A 19,419-nucleotide genomic window follows, 5' to 3' on the forward strand; every position below is an offset into this window, starting at 1 on the left:
TGGGTTAAACCACAGAGCCTAGGACTTGCCGATCAGAAGGTCGGTGGCTCGAATCCTCGTGACGGGGTGAGCTCCTGTTGCTCAGTCCCTGCTCCTGCCAACCTAGCAGTTCGAAAGCATGTCAAAGTGCAAGTAGATAAATAGGTAACGCTCCAGCGGGAAGGTAAATGGTGTTTCCATGCACTGCTCTGGTTCGCCAGAAGCGGCTTAGTCATGCTGGCCACATGACCCGGAAGCTGTACGCCGGCTCCCTCAGCCAATAAAGCGAGATGAGCGCCGCAACCCCAGAGTCGGCCACGACTGGACCTAATAGTCAGGCGTCCCTTTACCTTTACCTTTAGCCTTACGTACCAAGTCTGATGATGCCAACTGGGAAGGGAGAAAAAAGAGAGAAAATGACCCAGCTAAGACAGGACCTTCTCCAAGAGTAAAGCACAGGGCAAGCCCTGCTGTTCAACTGAGTGCTAGAACTGGTATGACAATGTGCTCAGGGCTTTGGACAGGACTTAGCAAAGCTCCCTTTGTCTTTACCTCACCCATATTTGATGCCAGGTGTAGGGTAGATGGGCACACCTTAGCCAAAATTGCATCATGGACCAAATAGGGAGGCTTGGGAGGCTTAATTAAAATGATGTGCTGGAAGTACCTCGTCCCTGACTTAAAGAATAAAGGGCCAGGAACTGTACCATACTCAGAGTTCATTTCCTAAATTCATATCACATATTTATACATATTTCATCCCAGAAGCTTCTATTCTCCCTTTCCCTGTTGTACCTGTCCCCCCTCAAATTCACATACTTAATATTTGTTGCTCAGGTGAATGCACACACCAGCTGATCAAACACACACACACACAAACATACACAATGAAGGTTGCCATGCAATTTTAAAAAGCAAGGGACACATAAAACTAAACTCTAAATTCTAATAATCAATACTGGGCCAAAAGCTAAGGCTACACACAGTTTCACAATTTGAGGCATTCAAAACAGTTATGTTCACACAGATGCAGGTAACCTCATATGTCTCTTGGTAGAGCCATTCAGACATTTGCAAATGAAAAAATGAAAAAGTTGATAAATCTGGATCTGTGTGTGTGGTAGTTCAAAACTCAAGAAGCTGCTCTCAACCTCCAAGACTCAAAATCTAGTTTTTGTCCTGAAGTACAAAACTGGAAGACAAACTGAAGGTTTATAGAATTTTTTGTGGTTTTTTTAGTTTGCATGCATTTGTGTACTGATGTTAGTCCATGTCAGTCTCTGTTGCAACAGCAGCAAAAACTTACACAGTTTCAGTAGGATTTAAGTCCTAACTAAGCCTCCACCTTGTAAATTCCCTTTGCAACCCAACCCAACACATGGAATGCATCTCAATTCCCCAAACTCGCCCTCTCTGCAAAGATACACCCATACCTGTAGTCATGGAAGATACATACCGGTAATTCCTTTTATGTAAAATATAACATAATATGTTATGCAATCAGTGCTTTTTTCTGGAAGTACTCAGGGGTATGCAGTACGGCACCTTTCCCACCAAAATGTTTAATGTGTAGCACTTAATGTAACAAGTTCATGGTGACTTCCAGCACTTTTTTTCAAAAAACAAAAACAAGCACTGGGTATAATACTGCAGGACAAAAACACCCAAAACAGGAGAAAGGTTTTTTAAAAAACCCTGACAAAATCCTCTGAGATATTAATGGAAATAAGTCCCAAATCTCTCTGACGAGAATTCTGAAGACTCTCAGGTTATCTGTCTTAACTCTTTGGATGCTGACATTTGGGTTGCTTCCACATGAGGGCCCTTTAGTGCTTCTGAGCCGTTGGCTTAACACACTCAGCTGGAAGATGAAGTAAAAACATGGCACTTGCTGTACTGTTCTATCCCCCATAAAAATCTAGCAGTGCCCATCTCCATGTGCAATAACCTGCTGTAAGTTTTCTTAGAAGATGGTCCCTTTCCAAGAAAAGCCTTGCTTCTCTCCTTTAATTATTAGGTTCCTGTAATTAGTTGTAAGCAGGTCCTTTACATGAAAGCTACTGCTTCTCCTTGACACTGTCCCTTTAATTAATGCGTCCCTCCTTATCCTTTTCTTTTAAAGCCCCTTGTACACTTGTAATTAGTTGCTTCCTGGTTGTTTGCATAGCTGTGACATTCCTCTGTTGGTTATTTGAATATGTCAGCTGCTTTTACCTGTGTGGACATAATGGATTTATGTGACCATACAACAGGCATAGGCAAACTCGGCCCTCCAGATGTTTTGGGACTACAACTCCCATCATCCCTAGCTAACAGGGCCAGTGGTCAGGGATGATGGGAATTGTAGTCCCAAAACATCAGGAGGGCCGAGTTTGCCTATCCCTGCCATACAACATCAAAATCTGCTGCATAATGGAAGCCTGTAGTTAAAGCTCTACTTTCTTTTTGCAGAGGGACAGAGGCAGAGCACTTACAGGGAAGTTGTGGTCACACAAGTGAACAGGAAGCAATTAATTACAAGGCCAGAATCCCTTTTAAAATAAAGTAACAGCATTTCTGAAGAGTCTCAATAGCACTTTGTCAATCCACACCTGGCAATTGGCACTTAAAAATTGCATTTTAAGTTTTAAAAAAATTGAAATCATCACAAATCAAATCTAAAAACAACAACAGGAGGAAGACAACACAGAAAGCAATGGGCTGGCAGCAACATTATTGGATTTCTCTGTAAAAACTGAGTGTACAAAGGATAGAGATTTTACAAAAAAGACTGTGAAAGCAAGTTAGCAGTCATTTAAAAAAAACACCAACAAAAACAACAGATCATTTCTCTCTTATTGTGCTCTTGCAACATTGTGGTTTTCAAAAGTTGCATTTCATATATTACATTAAGGATATCATGCAGTAAAATTTATATTTTTACATGTTTAGAGTCACGAGTTTCATTATGACTCTATTTACCTTGCAGCACTCCAGCTCAAACGCTGAGGGCTGAAGTAGGTCTCTGCATTCAATTACGGCCCACATTCACAAAGCATTAAAGATGCATTGGCTGCAACTGCGGTGGATGCATGAGATATATGCAGGAGGCAAGGCTACTGGAAAAGTGGCTGGTTTGGTTGGTTTACAACAAAAGCCTGATACGCAGTCAAAGGATAAGTAAGTGGGGCCCAGATGTTGGAGGTTTTGTGCTTAGCTTGCGACAGAGCAAAAAGACTGATAAAGTATGTGCATACAAGCAGATACAGAATACTTCCAGAATACTCGGTTTTCTTAGCAGCTGTTTCTTTAAAAACAACGCATACCACCCAGGCATGCAAACATTTCTCCAAGGAAAGTTTTTACTTTATTATGGATTTGGATGCAAAGCACAGAGAATGTCTGCTGATGGAAGAGTGAATTTGTACCTCACACTAGAAAACTAAATCCAAGATGGCTCTTAGGAGAATTTCCATAGAATGATTTTTACATTGCTACCCCACCTTTCTTCCATGAAGCTCAAGGCAGAATACATGCCCCCCCCCTCTGTTTTATTCACACAACAACCCTCGGAGGTTAATAAGGCTGGGAGGCAGCCACTGGCCCAAAGTCATCCACTGAGCTTCGTGGCAAAGTGTGGGATTTGAACCCTGCTCTCCCAGGTCCTAGTCAACACTCCAGCCATTATGCCACACTAGTTCTGTGTGGCGCCACTCATGTTGGTGCTTTGCAAACACTGTGCAAATGGGTACCCTTGTACAATGGAAAGGTTTTTAAGGCTATGCAAAAAGTTATTCATAAAGTTGTATGTGTTTAACTCTTTTTGAAGATAGTTGTTTTTAAGTGCATAAACTGAACTGGACATTGCTATGTCCAGTTTGCACAAGAAGATAGAAAGCTGTCATTCTGTGTCCAACGTTTTAGCTGTTTAATAGTCAAACTGCTTAGCTGCCTATCCTAGTAAGGTCTCCTCTGGCTGCCAGTAGCTCTCTAATATCTAAGCCTTTCCAATCACCTTCTACCTAAACATTTTTGAATGGACCACCTATATGCAAAGGATGCACTCTGCTGCCAAGCTATGGACCTTATCCAGGTTGGACCAAGTTAGGTGTGTTTCTACCTTTGCTTAGTGGTGTTTCTGCTTAGTGTGAGTCACACTTTCCCCTGCTCACTCTTCGCTTTGCTCACTCCATCATATTTCAACAGATGGTGCAGCAGATCAAGCATCATCGACAGATTCCTTTTGGATCCAATCCCAGGATACCCTGATCCTGCAGGGGAAGGAATCTCCAGTTCAGCCTCACATTTCCTTGCGTGCCCCCTGCCAGTTCTCCCTCCCACCTTTTAATTATTGCTTCTGCGCAGCAGAACAGCCATTAATGGAAGAACTCCAAGCAGCGCATGGGGAAAATTTATGGGCCCCCTGATTTACTTAGCCAACCAGCAGCTCTATTGATTTTTATTTAGGAGAATAATTAAATATTTATTTTCACTTTGTTAAGCTCAGGAGGTCGAAGCCCACATAAAGCAGAACAGCGCACAAGCAAGGCGAGATCAATGGCTTGTGGTTTGGGGAATATTTGACCTCGTCCAGACCTCACACAGGTGGCTTGGCCAAGCCTCCCTAGAACAAAGCAGCTGGGATCACCTTCCTGGTTGGTTTTTCCATGGGTGGGTATAAGCAACTGGCCACAGACCACCAGTTGGATAATAGTTGAATGAACTGTGCTTCATTACACTTGGTGAAATCCCACAGCAAGTTACAGGGCAGCCTTCTTTGTGTTGGATATATGGCTGGTCCCAGCATACAAAACCAATGAACTGGGATCTGTTGAAGGAGGCTATGCATCAGATCCTTTCAAACAGCCAGTGGGAAAATATAGCATCCATGAGACATGGATGCCCAGATTCTATTTAAGTATCTCCAGCAAAGATCCAAGGCACTTTGCTCCATTATTGAGTAACTTTTACAGTTAGGAAGTTTCTCAGATTATTTAGCCTGGTTCCTGCCTCCCTGCCATTTCTCTACCGATTGGTTCTAGCCCTGCCCTTTGGAGCAAGATAGAGAACATGTTGAATCAAACCATTGGCTTAGCTGGCCAAATGCTGGCTGTTTTGGCTGGCAGCAGTTCCTCTCAGAAGATAAGAAGCTGCCTTATACCATCAAGCTCAGTATTGTCTGCACTGGCAGTGGCTCTCCAAGGTTTCAGAAAAGAGACATTACCAGTCCTACCTGGAGATGCCAAGAACTGAACCCAGGACCTTCTGCATTCACTGAGCTGTGGCACTTCCTAGGAATCAGTCATTGCCCAGGAAACTCCACTGCCCAGGAATATTTTTGGGTGGAGATTGAAGCCAGGACTTCCTTCTGCAAGCAGGGCATGCACTCTGTCCTTGAGTTATAACACACACACAAAAGGTGGTTGTCTATTATCCTTTGGGTCCCTGCACCAGAGGAATCTGGAAAGCAGCAGCAAAGGGGAACAATTCCCAGCATGGAACCAAGCACAGCTGCATATGCTCTCTGCTTGGAGCCTTAACCTGGAGCGGGGGGGGGGGCGACAACAGAGAGATGTTTCGCTGGTAATTTATGGACAGTTCTTTCATTCCATAAAGCTACCATCTGTCAGTGTGCTGCATCTAGTATGTGTAAAAGCCGTCAGCTTTTTGCCTCCAAGGCCAATGAGCCTCTTGCAAAGAGACCCCCTACACACACACACACGCACACACACACACACACACACACACACACCTGCTCACCCCAGCAGTTGAGTTGGGAAGACCAACATTAGTGAACCCAGAGAATTATAATAGGGTGGGAATCAGAGAAGGGGCTCAAAAATAGATAGATTGCATGAAACAGCCAACAGAGTTTGCCCCATCCTTCCTCATGCCCAATCGTGATTTCAAGATGCCTACAACTTACAAAACATTAGATATTGGAGAAAGCAAGCAACCTTTTTCTTTCTACTGCCAGGGTAGAGCAGCCTTTCAGTAGAGCAGGAATTGCAACCTGTGGCCCTCCAAGAGTTGAAGGCCTCCCACTCCCATCATCCCCAACCAGCATGGCCAGTGGTCAAGGGTGATGGGTGTTTGTAGTCCAACGCCATCTGGAGGGTCCCAGGGTCCCAACCATGGCTGTAAAAGCTGGCGTGGAGCTGGCTGGCCTTCTCAGTTGTACAACCAAAGCAAGTGGCTGTACTGTCACTTCCTCCTCATTAAAAAATGTAGCTGGCACCAGAAAATAAAATCCACGCCACACACTATGTAGATCAATGGTGGGGAGCCTCAACACCAGGGGCCATATGCAACCCTCCAGGCTTTATTATCTGGCCCTCTGGACTCTCCTCATACTATACCCCTCTTCAACCCTGTCTGCACCCTCCCTGAGTGTTTTGGCCTGGTTAGAATGTGTCCGTAACTCCGATGATGCCTTTTGCTTGCCTGGTTAGGCAGACAGACATGAGTGTCCATGGAAACAGCCTGGTGTAGAAAACTAACATTTCCATTTGTTGATCCGCCCATTTTGGTCTCTGGTCCCACCCACCACTGACCTGTGACCATTGGAAGGTTGCTCACCCATGCCATAGATCAGAGGGCAGGAAATTGCTTAGGTCCAGTCGGCTGAGACATTCAGAGCAAGAGATATGCTACTTCTTCACCCAGCCAAATGGCCTTGTGGAGGACTGTCAGGCAAATCACATCAGAAAGCAGCCTGGCAGACTTGGGTCTGCCTACAGGGAGTTCCATTTAAACCATCCCATCCAGCTCAGCTCTCTGCTCTTCAAGCTAACTGCAGCTCTGTTCCTCGGCAGAGGGAGGTTGGCTGTTTCCCCCGCCCCACCTCCTTCCCAGCTATGCCTAATCCCTCCCACGCACACGTGTGTGCATGCACACACACACGCAGAACTGGGCTCCCATCCAAATTTCTATTGAAACCAGCAGGAGGCTTCCCTCCCCACCTTGCAACCACTTGAGCGGATTGTAATTCTTGGAGCTGCTGGTGGGGAATGAATGGATCAGGCAAGAGTGCTGAAGAACAGCTCCCTGTGAGACTCAGCAGGGAAAACCAAGAAGCAAAAGCACAAATTACAGTCCTGTGCGCAAAGAAGAGCACGCTCACAAGTGCAACTGCCCCCTTTTTTCTTCTGCCATCTCCCCCACCTCATTAAAGTCTTCTGAAAGGGATCATATGAAGGGGAAATGCCAGAGCGGAGGGCAAGCTAATCACAGATCTGCGTCTCTTTGCCAGAGTCAGTTTCAGTGCAACCAAAACATCAGGAGAGTTAATGAAATGCCTCACTGGAGGAAGAAGACCAGAGATTTCCAAGGCACAAACTTCACTCCTCAACCACCGAGGGCAGAAAACCTTATTGGAACAGTTCCTTATTGGAACTGCACCTCAGCTTTGGCAAAGCAGATCCAAGTTTCACGCATACAGTCAGTCATCTCTCATCCCTACCTTTGCTCCTGCATCTTTGTCAGCCTCAGACTGGCAAGCATTTAGACTGGATGCCAAGCTGCTCTGCCATCCTCATCGAAACCTCGGCTTTGCACATGCTCACATCACACGCCCACACTTAAAGGGAATGTGCAACAATGTAGCTGAACCACCACCGTGTCGGGTTCGTCAGGTCCTGGGGAAAAACACGCCCACCAGCAGGGAAACAGAATGCCAACATGGCAGAATTCAGCTTTTTCCAGCTGAGCTCAGGAGGCAATTACAGGATCATAGCATCGGCCACAAACCAAGGAGAAGCCCTGGTTTCAAATCCTCACTCAGAATGTAGTTCTTGGCCCAGTTTCTTTCTCTCAGCCTAACCTACCTCATAGGGTTGTTGTGAAGATAACTTGTGGTGCGGCTGAGGAACAGAAGACCTTCCAACAATTTCAGATCTTCTCCAACACATAACATTCTCTTGCTGCTGTTTACTATTTCTAGTTATCATTAAGGAACGGGAATACTATTCTTAGCACTTGGGTGAAGCATTCCTACCCTTCTATTGAAAACACATTTTTTAAAAATCATTAGATAATTTTGGAAAACATTTATGTTTACACCATAGAAGGCACATTTCTTTTTTAAAATATAAAGCGTTCTTCTTTTCCACTTGGTTTATGCTGGTTTTATTTGTGGAAATGTTCCCATTTATTCCATCACTATCCCACCCCCCATAAAAAAGAAAGATCTGGTTGATGAAGCAAACACCCAAAATCAATTGCAGAAGCCTAAAATGTAAACCATAAGGAAGAAATGTCTAGGAAAAGCCATAAAGCCAGTCCAAGAAGCTACTCCAAAAATATTGCCACATGCCTTCTCCTGGACCCCTTGTGAAACTGCAAAGCATCTAGTCACTGAGGCCTGAATGCTCATTTCCATACTTAACTCGTGATTTCATACTTAAATTCTCATACTAAATTGTAATTTCTGGAGTCTGATCACTGGTTCCATTTTGGCTCAATGGCATCAGCTCTCTAGGCCTCTTTTTTGAAAGTGTATTCTACAACATGCCATTGACATGTCATTCCTACTCCAGAATTCCAGAATTCCAAGAGGCAATAATATTGCATTGGTGGTGGGTTTATATTGGACTGCCCATAAATCATTCTGGTTTATTAGTTGTTCTGTGATGCTTCTCCATGTTATTGCATTGTTGCCATCTGGAGAGGCACCCTTGCTCTATAGCGCAAGAAAAGCAGGACAAAAAATAAACTGGAACATCTGTGGCCAAAAAAAAGAAGTTACAGGACTTCAGCAGGAAGCATGGAGCATGCCCCAGTTGGGCATGAAACTGTATGTCTGCTCTATAACTTTTGCAGGCACAATGAAAGCAGGATCGCATTCAAGCGCACCTATACCATCATGGACACAAGTCACCATGAAGGCACAATAACAAGGATGTCCAGAAGAGGCTCGCTATTTCTCTCTAAGGAAGCAAAGCCCCACCTCACACAGGTGCTGCATGTGGCCTGGAATGAGAAGTTCCACAGGCACTGCTTCTGTGAGTTCACTTTCCTTTAAAAGATGGAATAATAAAGGAACATAGAAAGCTGCCTTATACTGCGCGACACAACTGACTTGTGTGGCCACCGGTTCTTAGCAAATAAACTTAACTGACAGTACACCTCTGGCTGCAGCTCTCTTGGGGTTCCAAGCAGAGGTCTATCCTTGCGCTACCTGGGAATGTAAGGGATTGAACCCAAGCCCTTCTCCATGCAAAACAGATGTTCTGTCATTGAGCTACAGCACATCCTCCAGAGTTACGGTGTTTTCCCTTTATTTGGAATATACGAGTAGAGCATATATGGAATCAAACGGAAGGTGCTCCTACTAGATAGGAGAACTGCTACCCCACACTGGATTTCTGCTGAGGCTCTGCACCCCAAAGTACCTTTGCAAAACTCACCTCTCTCTCTCCAAACTGATGTTTCTTAATACATGCACCTGCCCTCTTCTTTAAGATGTGGGGGTGATGCAACAGGCTGCTGCACTTCTATAATTTATTATTCATTTGGGGCCATTTCTCCACAGTCCAGCGGTAGAGAATTAGCTGCCGCCACAGGCACAGGCTCTGGCCTAGGGCAAGGCACTGGCTCAGTTTTCTACCAGTAAAACGGGAGCAAGAGGGATCCACAACACAGGGCTGGTGTGAAGATTAACAAACCCCGTGCATTAAGCGCTTTGAGAATTTTAAGTCCTACCAAAGAACAAATGGCAGAAGCTGCCATTAACCTTTTTAAAGGAGGGCTCTGTGGAAAAATCTGGAGAAGGCGAGAGAGAGAAATGTGTTGATCAATATACACAGGGTTGTGTGGTACTTACTATTGTAGATGCTGCCTTTTTTGCACCCTCCTTTAAAGAGATATTTAGGGAGATATAGGGGTTGGACTAGATGACCCTTGGCTTCCCTTCCAGCTCTACAATTCTATGGTTCTGTTTTCCTATATTTGCATAGCTTTCACCCTCTGTAATACACTCATTCAATAAGAGTCCACTGGGAATAACATCAACCATTGTGATGGAAGTTCAGCAGGCTGCTGATTATATTATTATTATAATATTCAAGCCTGCTGGACATGCTTCAGTCTTTCACTCCTGCTCCTTTGCTCTCCTATTGTGCTGAATCACTTCCTGGTTGCCGTTCCCTCTGCCTGCATCTTCCCTTTGTGTTGCTGAGTAAATGCCCCCTCCAGCCCCAAACACCCTAACTCTCTTATTTAGTTCTTCCAACAACGATTTACAGTTTGCATATCATGATTTTCAGATGAATAGGGAGCATGACAGGACAAATGCAAAGGTCAGGTTAAGAACTGGAGAGAGGAGAAGACTTTCTTTCCAGCCAGCCCCCCTTGCTCTTGAGGAGACCTTTTCCTGCCCTTGGAGCTGCGGTGGGGGGAAGTACCGGCAAGACCTTCAGTTGAAGAATATCTAGGTGGAACATCAGAGCTTGTTGGACTCCCAATTGTCTTGCCTCCTGTGGACTCACCCCACACAAGGGAGGTTGCAGGCCATGACCCAAGAGATGTAAGACTGCAAACACACTATACATTTAAAGCACACAAGCACATGTTGAGATTCCTGCATTGCAGGGGGCTCAACAAGATGACCCTGGGGTCCCTTCCAACCCCACATTTCTATGATTCTATGACTCCCCCCAAATAATCTTTGGAACTGTAGTTTAGGGGTGCTGGGAATTGTATCTCTGTGATGGGTAATCTACAGTTTCCAAGATTCTCAAGGGGCGGTGTGTGTTTTAAATGTGCTTTAAATGTATTGCTTGCACCAAGCTGTAATTGTGCAAAGGTCACCTGAGATGTTCTTGAAGATGAAGGGAAAAAACAATTATCTCGTCTGCCCACACAAGTGTTATAAGAGGAATGTCCAGCAGTGGGTGACAATCCAAGGCTCCAGCGACCTGTCTCAGCTCCTCACGAGGAGGCCAAAACATCATAGCATTGTGCATTTATGCACATCTAGTGTGCTGAGTGCAATGTGTGGACATGGGCAAACAATGCCTTCTGAGTCATCCTACACCATGGTAGCATTTTATTCACCCTTACTCGGGGTTTGTGTTACTCACTGGACATCATACTCTGGGCCTTAGGCTCGCATTAGCAAGAAACCAGAGAGTCACATGAGTCTGTGTGGCATGGCGCATGCCTGGCTGCCTGGTGCTGATGGTTTCCTTCCCTCAGCCTGTGTGTTTCCACGGCAACAGAAGCAGCACAGGCTCACTCCCTGCATCAGGAATGCCTGTAATTAGATCCACGGCCACAGCTGTCAATCCTCGTTTAACAGCCTCCCATTTAACTCCTCGCTCCAGTAATTAGGGTTTACTAAACAGAATGTCAGGCAATTAGAACAGCAGGTCAATCGCTTTCCATGTAACCTCTTTTAAGGCAGGGTGTAAGCTTCCTCCAGCAAGCTCCAACCAGGGGCAGGGGCACCCTAAGGTGCCTGGTGGGAGCAACGAACCAAGAGGAGTAGAAGGGCTCTTGAGCTCCTCTGAGGCTGATCCCGTTGCTGCTTGCATTTGAGACATGGCATTTGCTCCTTGAGTTTGCAGTCATGAGTGACACAGTAATTATTCTCGATACAAAAAGTGACCTAAAAACTGCCAATGCTCAGAGCCAATTTGAACATGGGGCTGGGGCAAGAAATGTCATCCAGCAGGGGTGGGGAACATGTGACTCTCCAGAAGATTGCTGGCCTTCAACTCCCATCAATCCCAGCCAGCATGACCAATGGTCAGAGACAATGGGAGGGCCACAGACACCATAGTATGACACAGCACTACCACTACTAGCACCTAGACAAATTGCTGGGCTGAAGTGGGCACTCACACTCAGCAGCAGTGGTGGTGAGTGTTCACTGGCCGTGGTAGGGCAGAAAATTGGGAGGCCAACAGTAGGTGGAGCCAGAGACAATGACAGAGCTAGAGTCTATGGAAAGTGGAGCTGCTCCCTGATTGATTGTAAGACAGCAAGCAGGTGGGAGGACTGGCTGAGTGCAGGTTAAGGTTGGTGGACCAGTGTCCCATTTACCCTAATGGAACTGTCTCTACTGGTTGGCATGAAATTGAATGGGGCATAAAACTGAGCTCAGGAGCTCAGTATCTGTTGAGTTTATGCTGCACTGGGATAGAGCAAAAAAAGAAACAAACCCAGCAGTCAATGTCTTTGAACTTTTTTCAAAGTCCTGCAGGTTGCTTGGGTACCCATTACAAAACGAATTTCCATCCATTAGCTTTAAGGCTGTGTTTCTCTTCCCGGTTTCCAATTTGATGCCATTTGTTCTAGATAAAAATCAGCAGAGGACGGCTTCACTTCAGAGGCTGTCCTAACCAAGCACGATAAGCACGACAGATTCTGCAAATGCTATCAGCACCATAAATAATTAAGGGAAAGGATCCAAAAGGTGTGCATGGCAAGAGGTCAAATTCAGAACTGGATCAGTGCTGGCGTGTGGGGCTCTCAGCAGATGCCCAGGTGTTCCAGTCCTTGATGCCAGCCCTGCCTGCTGCAATCTTGCACAAGTCACATAGCTTGGCAACACTGCAGAACGTAGCATGGAGGGTTGTGTGGGCATGACATTCTTCACCCTGGGCACAACAACAAAAAACTTTCCTGACCTATTGCAAAGTACCTAGAGATCTACAGGCCATTCTGATTTAACCTCTTCCATCCCCAATACCATAGGGATGCATGTGGCTTGCCGATCAGAAGGTCAGCGGTTCGAGGCCCCGCAACTGGGTGAGCTCCCATTGTTCAGTCCCAGCTCCTGCCAACCTAGCAGTTTGAAAGCATGCCAGTGCAAGTAGATAAATAAGTACAGTTGTGACAGGAAGGTAAACGGCATTTCTGTGCGCTGCTCTGGTTTCGTTGGAAGCGGCTTGGTCATGCTGGCCACATGACCCAGAAAAACTGTGGCGGACGAACGCCAGCTCCCTTGGCCTGTAAAGCGAGATGAGTGCCGCAACCCCAGAGTCGTTTGCAACTGGACTTAAACATCAGGGGTCCCTTTACCTTTATCCCCAACACCATAAAGATCTATGAAATATATCTCTTCTTGTTTTATTTATTGCCAAGTTTGTTTTCATATCTGCATACCGAGGTTTATGACCACAGGTTCAAACTCCATCATCCCCACTTACGGTAGTTAAGTTCCAGAGCTGGCTATGACCTCAGGCTGATATTTTGAAGGAAATTGCTACCAGGCAGAGGTGTTAATATGGGCCTATCAGTGTCGAGAACCACTACCGTGGTTAAATAAGTAGATCCTTAATCACATAGAAGTTGACAGTCCCCCATATAAATGTATAGGAGTCACTGCCAGGTTTTTCTCTCTGGTGCATTGTGGGACATCTTCTGGGAATCCGTGTGTGCCTGGAAACCTCCTTGACGGCAAAGCACCATCATATAAAACAGCCAGATTAAAAGGATATCTGAACAATAAACCGAGCTAAATGGATGACATCATTTGAGCGGCACAGAATGATTTACCAGTTTGGGTACGAAAGGAGTGAAATGTATTCCCACTGAATACTATTATTTGCACACCACAGTGGTTCCCTCGCCCTTCCATATTATCCTGGGGACCCAAACTTGACCCACCAGTACAGATGCCCCCTTTGGGGCCCCAGGCCTTGACACCCACTTTGACCATAGCTTTACCACTGAGCAATGTCTGCCCTGCAAGCAGGAGGTCCCAGATTCAATCCCCGCTGGCATATCCAGGAAGGGATGGAAGACATTCCTGCCTGAAACCCGGGAGAGCTACTGCTGGTCAGTGTAGACCAGGCATAGGCAAACTTGGCCCTCCAGCTGTTTTGGGACTACAACTCCCATCATCCCTAGCTAACAGGACCAGTGGTTAGGGATGATGGGAACTGTAGTCTCAAAACATCTGGAGGGCAGAGTTTGCCTATGCCTGGTGTAGACAATAGGGAGCTAGAAGGACCAGTATTCTGACCCTGTATAAAGCAGCTTGCTGTGTTCCTGTCCCTCCCGCTTGCCTGTTCCCCTTGCCATTCTAAGCAGTAGTAGGGCTGGAAGTCTGCTGGCCAATATCCCAGAATGCCTTGGGGCACCAAAGAAAGTGCTGCTCCAGGGCATTGTGGGAACTGTAGAGGGCAGGTGGCTTCTGAGATCCAGTCAAACTGTGTGCAGTGGGGCAGGAGGGAACTTACTGATAGGCACCCTGAGGAGAGTTTAGCTCCAAATAGAAGCCAGCCCTTTCCTGGAGTTTGAGGCTTTGCTCCACCTTCACGGGGGGGGCTCACCTTCCAAAAACTGTCATACAGACCAAAATTCTATACTTTTGAACCTGTCATTTCTGGTTTGTTTGGTTTTTGGCCACACTGAGGAGCTATGTAAAAGGGAGAAGAGGTTTGATTTGAATAACCATCTTGGTCCTTACGATGCTGCTGCCACTGGGTGCAGACTCAAGACAGGACTTCTCGGTAGTGGTTCCCTGTTTGTGGAAGGCCCTCTCGGTTGAGGTGCATCCATCTCCCACACGATTAACATTCAGCAGGAATGTCAAAACATTCCTGTTCACCCAGGCGTTTGATGGCTGAAAGATACTGTTACTGGCAACGTATTAGCTGCGAGGGTCTGAGAAATGCTTTCAGATGTTTAAAAACCTTTCCACTGCTTCTTAAAACTTGCCTGGTTTTGTTGTTTGCCACCTGGGAAGTTAGGAATTTAATAAATAGCTGAATAATTGCCAGGTAATCACACTGAAGCCCCAGTTTCACATATAGCCAGTAGCCCAGGTGCCCGTACCTGTCAAAAATTCTCTCACAGTGCAATCCTATGCTTACATGGGAGTAGAGATGGGTTGGGGGGGGGAGCTCAACTCACTTAAAGGCACATCTATTAAATTTGCACTATCTGAACCAATATGAGAACCAGCCACAATTTGAAAGTTACACTTATTCAAATTCTGCAGCGCAGTTCTCCAATCGATGCTTCTAAAAAATTACAGAAACGCATCTATTACGGGAAATTGTGTATAACAATTAATATATTACTAAAAATAAAAAACAAAAATGCTGGTTAATGCTGGTTAATTTTTATGAGTTTTTTTTAAAAAAAAACAAAAAACAAAAACCCAAAGATTTCAAATTAATACAGAAATGCGAAAAACTGAACTTAAGAATGGAAAAATGAGAGAAACAGAGAACAAAAATGGACAGGCCCTTCCAGCTCTGCGTGGGAGTGAGTCCCATTCAGTTCAGTGGTGCTTACTTCTGAGTTCATAGCTGTAGGACTGAACTATTAGCATGGCATTCTGAAATTTTGCTTCATTCTACCTGCCAGAGATCTGAGCCGCTTACAAAAATAAATGCAATAAAGCCAGCATGAAACCCATTAAAAAAGTAACTGTATCACATGAGTAATAGAAACAGGCTTTTTGAATCCATAAAATACACATCTCCGTCTCTGTTTGGGATATATTTCAGTAGTACATCCAGGGCCTACAGACCATATGGTTGGAAATAGCTGGCCTCTGATGTTACCCTGGAGCTTTGCAGGTAGACACATCAGAGTTCCTTTAGCTGTCATTGGCTATGTGATGTCAGGGAAGCAAGGCAGAATTAGAACTGGAATTCTAAAGTCAATGGAATTAGTAGAGCAAAGTTTGATTCTTCCCTAACACCGCTTGCCTTTATGTGGCACATGTGACTAATAAAACTGGGAGGGTTGGCTAATATAATTTTTTGTAGGCTAGCAGCAGTCGTGAACTTCCTTGAAGGCTGAATGAAGGGGCTGGGGGGCCCTGCTGCAAGTTCTCTTTCTTCCTGAGAACTTAATGCAATGGTCAGTCTTACCAATGGATAACTAGTTAACATCTTGCATCTGTACCAGTGTTACAAGTTCCCCAACTACCATTCTGTACTGGAAGCGACTGGCAGCAAAGCACCAACATGAGTACATGAGTGCAATGTGACCAGATCCCTGCTGGGTGATCCCTGCAAATCACCACCTTTCACCTTAACTTGATTTAATGGTGTAAACTGCCTTGATGGGTTTTGTCATTTGGCAGTATAGAAATACTTTGATAAACAAATAAACCTACTCATGCAAGGTTGTTCTGCAGGGCAAATGGGAAGGGGGTGAGCGTGTACCCCTTCTTCGGGGGAAGGGTGGGGATGAAAGTGAAAGGAAAAGCAATTCATAGATAGCTTAGGGGAAGCAGCTTAATGACAGAACACAGCTTTGACATAAAGACTGTCCCCAAGGCTTGATCCCGGGGCATCTCCTGGTAAGACTGCGAAAGACAGGTTTCTGAAACCCCGGAGAGGTGCTCTAAGTGTAGAGCAGGGGTGGGGAATTTGTGCCCCGACACAGAGGATCTGCTTTGCCTGCAGAAGGTCCCATGTTCAAGCCTGGGGCTGTTGGGGGTGGGAGTATTGCTTGATGATGATGGTGATGTTATGCATTTTTTGTTTTTATGTTGTAAACTGCCTCACGATCTTCAGATGAAGGGCAGTATAAACATTTAATAACCCCCAGCATCTCCAGAAAGGGCTAAGGACTAGGAACCGAGGTAGCTCCGTTGGTAAATGTAGTGGTTGGGAGTTACTCGTGCGTAAACCTTCCCTTTTGGAAGCTTGGTTGCATAGTTTAAACCGTTTTGACTGCACAGCCCATCTCAGCGTGGCTGCCTCTGTCTGTGGGCGTTTCTTAAACCTTTGCCAGCATAAAAGCTGTTTGACACCCAATCGTCTCCGCCTCTCATTGCGCGGATGTCTTCAGCGCAGGGAGGGCGTGGGTAGTGGAGGACCAGTGCTCTCCTCATTGACTTCCAAGGAAGAATCCCGGAGCCCTTCCACCTCCTCTGCCATTTGCTCTCCTTGGTGTTACGCTGATTTCCTTCCCCCTCTATCAAGCTGCGTCTCCCCCTAGTGCTAGTACCTTCCCCTGCAGAATCAGAGAGCCTCTCCTTCTCCTGTTGCTCTGATGTCAGTTCCCTAACAGTAAAGCATGAGACTGTAATAATAATAATAATAATAATAATAATAATAATAATAATAATAATAATAATAATAATTTATTATTATTATTATTATTATTATTATTATTATTATTATTTATACCCCGCCCATCTGGCTGAGTCTCCCCAGCCACTCTGGGCGGCTCCCAATCAAATGTTAAAAACAGTACAGCATTAAATATTAAAAACTTCCCTAAACAGGGCTGCCTTCAGATGTCTTTTAAAGATAGGATAGCTGCTTATTTCCTTCACATCTGAAGGGAGGGTGTTCCACAGGGAAGGCGCCACTACCGAGAAGGCCCTCTGTCTGGTTTCCTGTAACCTCACTTCTCACAGTGAGGGAACCGCCAGAAGGCCCTCGGTGCTGGATCTCAGTGTCTGGGCTGAATGATGGGGGTGGAGACGCTCCTTCAGGTATACAGGACCGAGGCCGTTTAGGGCTTTAAAGGTCAGTACCAACACTGTTAATCTGAGGGTCATGTGTTCGAGCCCCACATGAGGCAAAAGATTCCCACATTGCAGCGGGTTGGATTAGATGACCTTCATGGTCCCTTCCAACTCAATGATTTTGACACCCAGGAGAGCTGCTGCCAGTCAGTTCAACAATACCAAACTAAGGCAAATCAATGGCCTGACTCATTATAAGGCTGCTTCCTATGCCTGGTGTCCTCTTAAGAGGCAACGGATGGAAGAAATCTGTTATCACTGTTCAGCAACTAGGCACCCAATGTTGCTATGATGGTGGTGCCGATTTATTACACGCCCTTTGCCCCAAGGTTGCAGGGGAGATTACAGCAACTAAAACATAATATTAAAAACAGTTTCAAAGTACTTAAGCGCCACAGAAATAAAGTGGGTGCTAAAAATATCTCTCTCAAGCATCAAAAGCCAAAGTAAAGAATATTTGCTGAAAGGTGTATTGTGAAAATGCCAGATGTACCTCTGTGGGGAAGGAGCCCTGACACTTAGGGACTGTCGCAGAGAATGCCCCCCCCCCCGGGCCTCCACGCCTTGAGCTTCTGAGGGTGCTGGAACAACCAAGACGGACACCCAGGAGAGTCTCTTGGGAAGGAGGCAGTTCTTCGGGTATCTGGGGACATTTAAGGCTTTAAGCACGTACATTAATAATGATAATTATGAGACTAGAAATACAACTAATAATAATGTACTACGCATCCAATGAGAAAGCTGGGAGATCCGAGCTATGCTACAAGCACAAATTAGTTCTAAATTGATTTAATTGCATGGATTTCCCTTAGCAACCTTGGGAATCATAGTTCTGCAAAAGTGCAGAAAATGGTATATGTTAATGATCCCTACCCCTTAATGCAGCGACATTTCCCAAGCGTTTACTTGGAGGAGAGCATTAACAGTTAAACTGGCGTAAAGATGCAGGGCATCCATGGCCCAAGCTTCCTTCAATCAATCTGGGCATGTTACTATTTCTGCTAACTCAAGCCTTTTTTTACTCCCTGGGTGGAAATGGAAAGGCTCACAATAGTTGGTTTGCTTATTGATCTGGCATCTTCATTTTGCAGTCCCTGACTCCACAGTACCGTGCCCTTGGCATAGTCTAGCCAATGGGCACCCCTTGCCAATGTCTCTGCTGCCAGCGCCACCATCCCCAGCTGCCATGCCCACCAGCATTTGGACTCCCCACCACCACCCCTGACGTGGTCCTCCTTGCAGCAGCCGTGCTATCCTCTTGCTTTGCACCACAATTGTGGTAGCCCTGGCAAGTTTCTTTGCCACCTCTGGGCTCTAAGAAAGAACAAAAGGGGGGTCCTTCTGGATGAGGAGGCATAGGAGAATGCCTGTGCTGATACCATGGTGGCCAGAAAAGACTTTCTTAAGCTTAGAATATTCACCAGCCCTGCTTTGCACCCTGCTGGAGTATTTCTGCTGAGCTGGAATATGTCCCAGAACTCAGAAATGCCTCTTGCCCAGACAAAGGACAGAGAGGTATGTTAGAAACTCAGATATATAAGCTAGGTGCTAAATCTAGGTTACGGCCACCACAGCGGAATGTCTATTTGCCAGGGGGTTGGACTAGACGACCCTGAGGGTCCCTTCCAATGCTACGATTCTATAATTCTGTGATCTCAACTACATTGCTTGACTGTAACATGCCTCTTACAACAATTCACTTGTCCCAGTATGCAAGAAGGAGAAACACACACAGTGGAAATGGAAATGGCAATAACTATGGAATAACTATGGGCAAAGGTTTTTAAACTGTGGTCGCCAACCCGATGCCCAGAAATCTCCACATAGTTGCAACTGGACCCAAACCAGGAGCAATGCACTCCTGGCTAATTTCTAATGCCGTGTAGAAACCAAGCTGCTGTACAAAGGTAAAAACGAAAACGAAACACTGCATTCATTGCTCCACCCACTTTTGCATCTGGCCCCACCCACCACTGGCATATGACCCCTGGAAGATGGTTCAGGAAGGAATG

General features: G+C 45.6%; 1 protein-coding gene across 8 annotated transcripts in view; it reads right to left on the reverse strand.

Moving 5' to 3' along the window:
• CELF6 (CUGBP Elav-like family member 6) overlaps nt 1–19,419 on the reverse strand; it is a 181,614-nt gene that overhangs the window by 144,555 nt on the left and 17,640 nt on the right. For 2 of the 8 annotated variants that reach the window (XM_082198596.1, XM_082198603.1), the window contains exon 1: nt 7,421–7,530. The exons of the other annotated variants lie outside the window; for them this stretch is intronic. The gene's annotated coding sequence lies outside the window, so the exon portion shown is untranslated. Of the gene's footprint in view, nt 1–7,420; nt 7,531–19,419 lie in introns of those variants that run through there. 8 annotated transcript variants of the gene reach the window in all.

The sequence above is a fragment of the Podarcis vaucheri genome (assembly GCF_965113315.1).
Source record: "Podarcis vaucheri genome assembly, chromosome: 14".
Lineage (NCBI taxonomy): Eukaryota > Metazoa > Chordata > Lepidosauria > Squamata > Lacertidae > Podarcis > Podarcis vaucheri.